The sequence below is a fragment of the Chinchilla lanigera genome, unplaced genomic scaffold (assembly GCF_000276665.1).
Source record: "Chinchilla lanigera isolate Chin_1 unplaced genomic scaffold, ChiLan1.0 scaffold00022, whole genome shotgun sequence".
Lineage (NCBI taxonomy): Eukaryota > Metazoa > Chordata > Mammalia > Rodentia > Chinchillidae > Chinchilla > Chinchilla lanigera.
In genome coordinates, this window is record NW_004955423.1 from 13610040 (window position 1) to 13621441 (window position 11402).

Here is an 11402-nt window from a genome sequence, read left to right on the forward strand (position 1 = left end):
TTTTCACCAAACCTTTTTTTACCCCCATTTCTGTTTCGTCTTTACATCTTCACAGTCACTCAAAGTGACCATTTCCCTCATCTTTGGCATTGCCATCTTAAAAAATGCCACCATCGTCTCTGGTCTGGAGTACTGTAATCCTTACTGTATAATCTCACTGTCTCTGCTCTGCTTGGTTCTCCCCATCTTGGACAAAATCATCCTCTACCAGAAGCATGTTGAGTGTTTGTCAAGTCCTGCTTTCACTCCCTTCCTCACTCTCCAGATGGATTAAAACTTTCTAGTTCATTCTTGATGTTCTCTGAATAGAGATGAAAATATTTAACAAATGCACATGTTATGGTTTGTGTTTAAATCTTGCCTATGTTTAGATGATTCTTCTTTACCAAAAGATATAGAGTAAGTTTCTTTGTTAAATGTTTTCAAAGGGCCGTGTTTCCCTTCACAAGGCAATCATTTCAATGTACCTGCCGGTGTTTGTATCCTCGTTCCCTTGGGTGATCCTTTGTTGGGAGATCATCAGCAAATCATTTAGCTGCTTTCTACCTCTGTGATCTCTGCTCTAAGATAGATAATATGGTAATGACATCATTTTCACTGGCTTGTTTGGGGAATTATAAAATAATTTGTTCAAAATACAGAAATGCCTGAAACTGTGTTTTAGATATACATATATGAGTACGAGCATGCACATAGACTCACGTTTGTAATTGCACATTCATTATTGTGATTATTAGATCAACCTCTTGCACTCTAAATAGATAATCAGGTGACTGTCTGCAGGAGCTGGGTTTGTGGGGTGCCCTGTGTAGGATTTTGACCCCCAGCCTTGAGATAAGAAATTTGGGGCCACTGGAAGTGAAATGATGACTTACTCAAGTCACATAGCTAATTAAGTAACAGAGCAGGAATTAGAACTCAGGTTTGCTGCCTCTCGGGATTTTTGAAATGAGTCTGCAGAAGCAAACTCCTAATGACTTCTTAAAGCAAATCATTGCAAGGCCAGTTGTGGTCAAATTGAATTTGGGAGTGGATCATGGAGGAGTCCTGGCTTGCCTGGATAGCTATATGGGTATATTCCTGCAGCAGACGGAAGAGTATGCAAATGGACAACTGAAGAATAAGTAGGGGGATACTTGTATCTGAGGAAACAATGTAGTGTACAGAAGTACAAGGAAGTAAAGGATGTGAAGACACTGAGGAAGCAATTCTTTTCATAGCTGGAATATATTTTTTATGAAAAGTTTTCTATTTTTTTGGGTTTTTGTGATGTAGCTAATCCTGCCTTCATAATACTTGGTGACTTTTTCACTAACGTGAGTAGCATGAGTGTGTAAAATTATGGATTGAATTTTAAAAGATTTTTCACACACAAAAAAAAATCACATTATATCCCTTAAAAATAACTGGGTTTTGGCACATGAGATTTTTCCCAATGAAGACTTGTGGAATAAATAAATGAATGACCACTATGATTAAAAGGACAATTAAAGTAAAAATGGAAAATTGCATAAACATCACTATAAATACACAATGACACAATTCAATATTCAGCTACAATAAGAATTGCAATGATTTGGAAATCATCAAATACTTTGAAATACATGAGGTCATAATAATTGGTCAAAATGGGAAGATAGATAAGGAAATATCCACTAATTTGAAAACCAGCAGAAAACAACCAGATTTTATACCACTAGCTTGAAAGGTAGCAGCAGACAATCATAATATGTCCCACTTTCCATATAATCAACCATATCCCTGGGTAGCCAGAGAGTAATACAGGGAGTAGCTGCTTATACAAAGTTCAAGTAATACATGAATAATAGCTGTAGGATCAAACTATCCCCATTTGCAAATATGAATATGATATTGGATCTGGGTATTAACCAAAATCAGCTAAAACACCTCAGGAAAAAAAAAAAAAAAACCTAGTATTCATTACATGGTTCCTGCTGAAAGAACATAGAACTCGAGTCTTAACAATTGTTCTGGATTTATCTGCTACTTACAAAAAATAAGGAAGATAGAGGAACATATTCAAAATATTAGTGGTATCTTATCAGCAAAATCTAAAAGGTCAAAGGCCTGAGTACTTCTACAAATAAACTGATAAATGGCTTGCTTACTGTATTGTAAGAACAAGAAAGAAAGGAAATGTACAGATTGAAACAGATCAAAAACACATTATTTTGATTAAATGAGAAAGCCTAAGCTATAGTGCCTCAGCCAGAAAATTTGTGTGATAAAGCTACAAAATAATGTAAGGAAGTTATTATTGTAACTGTTAGAATGGTGATTATTTAGTGCAGGAGTTTTAAGGCTGACTGTAATTGTAACCACATATTTGCAAGGGGTGTGTAGTTAGCTTGCAAAGTACTGTTGTTGATCTGAGTAGTAGACGAAAGATTTTCAATTTATGTCATATATTTAATATTGTATATTTGTGAATATGCATTTTATATTTCAGTAAACACACTTGCAAAAGAACTGAGGGAGTAAAAAGTGAAAGGAAAAGATACAGTTAACATTTCCAAAGATAAGTCTAAAATAAATGATTATATATTTTTCTTCTATATCAGGTGAACTTCTGTAATTTAAAAGCTGTGCTATGTCTGCTTTAAATAGCAAACCAGCCAGAACCAACAGTATCCTGGAGCTTCTTGGAACATAATCTGCCTTCATTTTGCTATGAAATAACTTACATTCTAGTAGTTAAAATATTCTCATGTAGCTAACTATAAAAGAGTAATGAGATTTTATATCATGTAAAATTTTTCATGGAAATGGAGACTTTCAAAAAATTCTCAGAACCATCAAATAACTCCTAATTCATACATTTAATGTCAACATTTATAAGTATACAGCATTAAAGAATGTCCTCCTGCTACAAATCCCTTTAGGCCCACATCATGAATTATTAACTAAAAATAAAAAAATATAATTCTATGCAACCATCTAGGTTCATTTTCTATAACTCTTTGTCAACTTACTAGAAAAATGGATGAATTACCAGATCTTAAGATAATTGAAATACTCCAAGAAACATCTCATGATTCACAACACTACATGAGTTCAGAGACATACAGAGAATATCTAAAACAGAGATAATGAGACGTAAAGATCGAGACTGAAACTGAAATGATGTATTTACAAGCCACAGAAAACCAGACAACAACCATTGGAACCAAGAAGGGCCAGAGCAGAGTTTCTGTTTTTGAAACATCATTGCTCTGAATACACCTTGAGTTTGAATTTCTAACCTTCAAAACTATGAAAATAAATTAGTATTGCTTTAAGGCACCTCTTTGTAGAGCTTATTTTGGCATATTTAGGAAACAAATATTAAACCATTAAATAGTTCTATTAGATGGCTTAGGAATACTTGGTTATAGTTTTGATCTATCTTACCCTCAAAAAGTTTACTTTACCTGGCAAACAAGAGGTCCTGAGTTGGACTCTCAATGCCAGAAAAAAAAAAAGAGTTACTTTTCTTTATTTATACAGATATTATTTGGCTTTATATTATCTTTAGGTATTTTCCATGAACATTTGAAGTAAACTGGTAGTCAGAATTGTTATTCCTTTTCGTATGCATAGCAATAGGTAGGTTACATAGCCATTGAGGCTTTGCTCACGCTCTGGGGGATGCGTTGGATTACCTTGCTGTCTAGTTTTGTCATGAACTAGATTGTTGAAGGAACTTGGCTTTAATGTCTCATTGCTTTCCTATATGAATTCAGAGACTGAAAGCTCATGCTGCTGCTTATTTTCTTGCAATCTGTATCTCAAGCTTGTATCAATAGTCATTAATTAAAATTTATTAAGTATACACAACATGTCAATCACTGGGTTACACACTTTATTTCCATTCTGTCAGTTAGTACTCATACCAGCCTTATGAAACTCATATTAACACTAGATGCATTTCAATGGAAATGATACATACGTAGTAGAAATAAAATAATTTGTCAAATGCCAAAGTATTATGAGTTCTCAGGTCGAATTCTGAATTGCAGTCTGATTCCAGAGCCTACTTTCTAAGCAAATATAATATGCATTTTTAAAACAGAGCAAAGGGGCTTAAATGTACAAAATGGAGCACTTGCCTAGCACTTATGAGGTCCCTGATTTCAATCGCCAGCATCCAAAAAAGCAAAAACACACAAGAAAACAAAAATGTTAAGAATAAAAGAAAAAACCTATTGATTGAAAATAATGAACAAGTTCAAAAATCAAAAGAACTGGAGAAACTTGTATAATACAAATTTCAAGGAACTGCAGAGTCTCCTACGAGAAGAGATCTCATTGGTAAGACAGAGCATTAAGAACCTGAGAACACGAAGCATACAAACGAGAAACAGCGAGTCAGTGCTACATGCACTTGCACTTGCTTGAGCCGTCTGACAATCAGGCGTTTATCCTGCAAAGACTTACGTCTTCATCTGTGTGTTGCTGAGATAACAAAATGTCACAGACTGGGAACTTTATAATATAATGAAGGATGTACAGGCTCATGGTTTTGGAGGTTAGGAAGCCCAAGATCAAGGGTGTGGCACCTGACAAGGACTGTCTTGGTACATCAACTCACAACAGAAGGCGATACACAGAACAGAGACCAACAAGAGGGCCAAATCATCCTTTCATAAGGACTTCACTCCTGTGATAATAGCTTTACTCTATTCACAAAGGTGGCGCAATCTAACCGACTCTCTTTGGGTCTTAAGATCCAACCTGATTGCTTTGGAAATTAAGTGCCCAATAGTTACTCTTGACAAATTCAAACCATAGCAGCTTGTAACTAAAACAGAGAGGGGAGACACTGACAGACAACTCAATTACGTATACAGCAAAGCTGAATTTCCAACAGCCCATCTTCCGAAAATAGTTGCACTGCACTGTAAGAGTCCCAGCGTCCTGTGCTATACAAGGAAGATAATTTATTTGGCATATCTCCTTCCCTCAGAGATGTTTCAATTTAGCGAGAAAAACAAGATGTGTTCATGAATAATTTAAGCTAATAAATAATACGAATTATTTATGGTGAGAAATAATAAAAGCTTTAGGAAATTAAATGAAGGACAGAGCACATGTGACTGAGAAGAGATGGGATGTAAATCGGTGCTGGGGAGGTTAAGTATGAAAAGTAAAAGAAAATGAGAACCAGAAGGAGAGAGAGGCGTGGGAAGAATAACGTGTTCATTCTAAGATGAGAGCAGAGCTGGAGTCTTCAGAGAAACAAAAAAAGAACCCACAGAAATCGCTGTGTTTTGCATAGTCTATCCCTGTTACACAGATCAGGAAACAAGATTTTAAAATTTAAAAAAAATAGCTAAAGGTCTGTTGCTTTCCTTTCTGGGTGGAGAAGTCCGTGCAGGAAAGAAAAAAAAAAAAAAGTCATTGGTAAGGGACCGTGGACAATGTCATCCCGGAAGACGGGATGGAAGATATGCATAGAGTGCATGGAACCTGCAGAAACGAAACCTCAGGGCTGGATAGATTGCATCATTTGCATAATCATAAGGATTGTAAAAAGAGACGAATTTGGGTTATCCGATGGTGACCTATACTGGCGCTAGTTTTTCCCGTAGCACAAGGCATTCTGGGTGTCCTTTAGCAAACTGTTTATTACTGATTGTCCCTCACTAATCACATGGAGGTTAAGCTGCCTAGGGGTTATCCTTGGCGGTGTGTTAATCAGGGTTCATATCAGATAAGAAGGCTTCACAGTTCAGGATTTCAGTAAATACCTTGGCATTAGAGATCTAAAGCTTCATTTTAATGCTAATGAACACAGCTCTTCCGTCACAACTTCAGACAAGTTATGAAAGAAAGGACTCAGGTTACTAAAAGGGTGAAGTCTATCAAATGCAAGGAGGTAACTCTAAACTCCATTTCCATATCGTTGTGCACAGGAAACAGCTCAAAAAGGCTGAAAGCTAGAATGTTGCTTTTAAGTGAAACACAAAAGGGGAAAAAATGACAATTGTCCTGTTATTTCAACAGAGAGCCAGGGCATCACATATCCTCATCCTAATTGGGTATTATCTGGAAGTCTGAAATGCACTATTTTGCAAAAGGACATTTTAAAGTTTATCTTTTTATAAAATGTAGCTACTATAGTTTAAGGGTCTGCATTTCCATGGACTTCAGCAGATTCATCTGGTTCTCTAGTTGCTGAAAGCGGGAAACAAAAAAAGAACCTGTGTGCATTTCATATAGCCTTTAAATACCATTAAAGGGAATACAGAAAAGCCTTAAAATTAGCTTTACGTTCAATAACAGACCAAAAATGTAAAATGCCAATCATGTTTTCTAGCTGTATAGTATAATTCCAATCAAAAGAAGTTGCTGTTTCGCAATTTGATTTTAGGGGAGTGCTAGATCAATGTTATTGACTTAAGAGGTTCATTCATTATTTATTTTAAATTTAGTTTATTACCTAAGTTTCATATAGAGACTAATTATTTGGATGGGAAACTGCAACTGTCTAAATTAATATTAGGAAAAATTGAGCATTTACCCTGAGGCAGCAAAATTAGACTTTGTCAGGAAGCTGATCTGCGGTTGCACGCTACAAAATGCCTAAAATTGGCCATTAAAGGGAAATAATCTAAAGCCATTATTTCCCACTGGAGCAGAATTAAATACAAATAATAGAGGCTACATTGTCTCTTAAGTTCCACTTTTTCCATTTGCAGAAAATGGACTCATGAATAGCAACTGTCAGAGGGCCTCGGCTTATTGACACCAACCACTTGAGGGTTTCTACTTGCAAAGTCCCTAAAGAAATAGCCCTGGGGGGTCACCTTTGACTAAATCTGAGGAGTCTATGACCAGTGGCAACTCAATAAAGATGCAGCTTTGCAACAGAGCTAGAAAAACAAGGCTCTGGACAAAGGAGGTCACATTAAGAACAAACTCTGTTTTCGTTCATGAAAGCGACTCTCAGTACTGCTACAGGCAAATCAACAGCGGGTGGGTGCCCATCCTGCTGAAAATTAGCTTGAAGGGCTGGTGGGTCACATAAGGATAATCACTCAAAAATTTTTGACAGCAACTCTCATTAGTAAAATCTTTTCCTATTCTTATGTTGACATTTATGAGTTCATTTACTGACTCTCAAAAAAAAAATTCCAGATATTTTTTTTAAAGTGCTATTTAAAACATGGGAAAAAATGTGGAGTCAAGAGCTGGAACAGCAATGAGGCAGGACTCAGTGAAATTGGCTAATGAATTTACAAAATTAAAATCCATTGTTTCACTCCATGTGAAGAAAGGCACATTTTGTGTGTAATCTTAGGTCTGATATTTGGAGATATAGTATTATACAGAAATAAATGGGATGGGGCTGGGGATTTAGCTCAGCGGCAAAGCACCTGCCTGGCAAGCGCAAGGTCGTGAGTTCAGTTCCTGGTACCGGAGAAAAAACAACAACAACAACAAAAAGAAATAAATGGGAGTGCCAGGAATATAGCTCAGCAGCACAAGTGCCTGCCTGGCAAGTGCAAGGTCCCGAGTTCGATTCCCAGTACCAAAAGAAAAAAAAGGGATATAGTATTACACTATGGGATATAGTATTATACTATAGGATATAGTATTATATAGAAATAAATGTAATATAGGTTATATATCCATAAAATGATTTTATATAAACAAGTAGTAATCAAACTATATGTTGAATGTTTAAATAAATAAAAACTTATTACAGTAACACACACAATGCCTAGAAAAATGGGGTAAGTTCAAAGCAATGAGGAAAGCAATTTTGAAGGGGATTAATGGCAAAGTGTCTTTTACTATAAGACATTTCAATTCAGACATTCACCATACTTTCTGATCACATGTTTAAGTGTGTATATATAATATTATGTTCCTGTACTCATCATCTTCCAAAGAATCAAATGGAGACATATTTCCCAATGAATTCTTTACTGTAATTTTGTGAATCCTATAGATTGTATAGGTGATAAACCCAGTCATGTAATTGAGAAAAAACAGAGAGTAAAGATTTACAAATTGTAGAGCCTGAAGAGCAAATTCTGACTCTCTGACACATAAGTAATCACTAAAAGAAATGCTACAGACTTTTGTTTGGAGGGGGGGCCATGAACCAAACTCAGGACCTTGTGCTTTCCAGGCAGGAGCTGCACCACTGAGCTGTATGCCTGGCCCTGACATAGTTTAAATGCTGCTCATCACCAGTCAAGAATATAACATTTAGGACCAAAGTTTGAAAACCAAGCTATAGTGAAAAACTTTCTCCCTTTCTCCTTTCTTTTTCCCTATAGCTCTTTCTTTTGGTAAACTGCTGTCACTACATTTTTCATCAGACTCGTTTTTATTCACATGCCCTATATATTTGTAATTGTTTCTGGTGGTTTGTAGAAATACGTTAAAAATAACAGAGTTTTTTGATTAAATACAGGATAAATATATCAAAGTATTCTAGGAGGAGAGTGGCATAATTTTAATATAATCTTAAAGGTATTCATATCATAAAAATTATTTTAAATAAATTATGGAGACAATGCTATCACTGAATCTCTGCTTGTCTGTTGGGATACACCCCATTTCACAGCACATGTATGCATTTACATGGCCCGTTGCATAAGTAAATTAGAGACAGATGAGTTACATGTTTTCTACGTACATTTAAGGTGCTCTCTGTCTCTCAAGAGGCTTGTAGTTTACGCCAATAATAGCATCAAAGAGATGCTCCGGCATAATGCACTTTCCAGCTGTTTCTCGCACTTCAGTTTTCTTACTGATTCGTTCCCTGGTTGCTCTTCTTGTTCCACTTGACCCTAAATCTCCTTTTGTGTCCTCATAAAAAATTATTATGCTAGGAAAAACCAAACATATACTTTAGGAAAGGAGCTAAAGTGTTCCTCAAGTTAAGATTCTTCAACTACATAAAGCATACAATTCATGCAATACATTCTCACTAATACACTGAAAAAAACCTATGAGAATTTGACTTAGTTCCCTCTCTCTCTTGCTGTAAGAACCTTTTTGTAATGCACTTCATATAATTTGAAAGGAACACATTCTGGTTTTGAGCAATTTCTTCTTCCTTTTTCCTAATGTACATACCATTCCTGTGGGGATGAACTGTAAAATCAATAAGGACGTACACATTTTAGGATTCCATTTAGTAGGAAATGTTGCTTTCACAGGTGTCAGGTGTAGAGGATCACCGACTCCTGTACGTTAATGTTCTCTGTGGCAGAACCAACCGTAAACTAAAACCTCCTATTGGCCTTTCCCATATGATAGCAGTCAAGAGGCCATTGACAACAAAGAAATACTACTTGAGCTTGAGATAGGTGTGGCAGAGGAAGAGCTGAAATGGTACAACATGATTTTGCAAGTTTTTAAGTTATTTTAACAATCCATTCCAGATTTAAAGAACACTGATAGAAATATCATTATTGCATTGGAAATTATACAAGCACAAAGCCCATACTTCCTTGAAATTAAATATACTTTAAAAAATATACTATGTTCAAAGAATGGTACTGGGTACTGATTCACATTGAGAAACAAATACAAATTTTATCCTATCTCTATATCACAGATATACATATAAGCAAAATCTTAATCAAGACATACATGAAAATTAACATTTTAGCTAAGTCAAAGCACTGAGGAACAACATGATAGGGAATGTGTTTTCTATTCCACATGATTCTTAAAGAATAGTAAGTTCAATTTGTAGTGCAATTATTTATTCATTGACATCCTAATAGCTTTTATTATCAAAGGTAAATTAAATGTTTTAAAATATTGACCAGTGGTTGACAGAAAATACTAAAAAGCTTTATGCCAATTAAAATATCAGTAGCAATACTTAACATGTTAGATATTTAAAGTTCCCAGTGACTTTCAGATGGGCATGTTAGAGTTTATAATCTAGGAAAAATTAAAAGAACATCTCAAACATTCAATACAATATATTTTTTCAATACAATATTTTTTAAGTCAATAGTATGTAGAACTCAACTGAATTGTCTCTGCTCTTGAAGCAGAAAATGACAGATTTATATTCAGGGTTGAATATTAACAAATGCTATATCTAATTACTCTGTCTTTTTTGAAAATTGAATGAATAATTCTAGTATAAGACAAAAAGATCTCAAATGGCAACTTGATCAATGTGACTGGCCAATGAATTTGACCTTAATTCTCCAAACATATTCTGTAGTGACAATTAAAAAGGCATCAGCCATAAAAACAATTCATAATTTTGAGATAAGCCTAAAAGTATGCACTTTTGGAGACACAGCTATGACTTCATTTGCAGAACATTTCCTGAGGATTACTGACTGATGCAGGTTTATTGGTTTCAGCCTTTGCAAAACTCTGGGATTTTCCCAAGCATTCATTAAAATCCTGAAATTGTCCTCTGTGTTCATGATTTTTACTTACTTACATTTTTATATTGGGAAAAATCACAAGCAGTAAGGGTATAACATAGAATAAACAGAATTTGACTTGTTAGTTCATGTTATTTTTCCTTGAGTAAATGATATAGAGAAGAAATTCCATTCCCAGTGATACCAGAGCATAAGAAAGAAAACCAGTGTCCTTTAGAAACTGTCATGATTATGTTTAAAGGAGAAAAAGAGGATTTTTCCTATTGGTTCCCAGCAATCACCAGAAAAGTCAATTTGGTATTTGATAGTGGCAACATTTAATTTAAGGAGAATAAACTGCAAACTTAGCAAAAAAATAAGTGGAGCCCATACCATATAATTCAAAACAGGAAGATGGCCAAGGTACACGATTGGTGTAAGAGTGTCCAACAAAGTTCTAAGATTTGCCAAGATTTACTTTACACCTTGGAAAATAAAATTCAGACATACTTTGTTGCCTATTTTTGTCATATGTTCTTAGCCAGTTCTTATCTTATCCATCAGAGCTTTAGTAAAGGAAGATAATACAGAATGAGCAATATGCAGGTAATATTTTCCCTATAAAGAGCCATTTTCTCACCATCAATTCAGTGGATATACTTTTTTTATCATTCACTAGTTTTCAGGTAAAAAGAAAGGTCAACCCTGCAGGCTCCGTAGCCAGGCACTCAGAATGCCAGCCGTTATTATTAGAATACCACGAACATCCTGTAACACAGGAAGTTTGTCTGCATTGTACTACTATATCTCACACTTATCTGAATTCAAATAAAACACTGGATATCTGGAGTTATCAACTCAATTTAAGAGAAACTTTCACTATATCCAGAGAGGGAGCCCTAACGAGCAGCTGATGTCAATTCAGTAATGATGGGTGTAGCAGCTGAGGTTGTTACCAACCACGGGATCATTGGTAAGGATACACATTTGAGCCTAGTGTCGGTCTGGTGAGTCTTACGTTGCCATCTTATTTTGTGCTGCTGC

The 11402-nt window shown here is 35.4% G+C and overlaps 1 pseudogene; it reads left to right on the top strand.

The window, feature by feature from the left end:
* Positions 1–948: 948 nt before the first annotated feature.
* On the top strand, positions 949–1191 carry LOC102009626 (annotated as a pseudogene).
* Positions 1192–11402: the final 10211 nt, after the last annotated feature.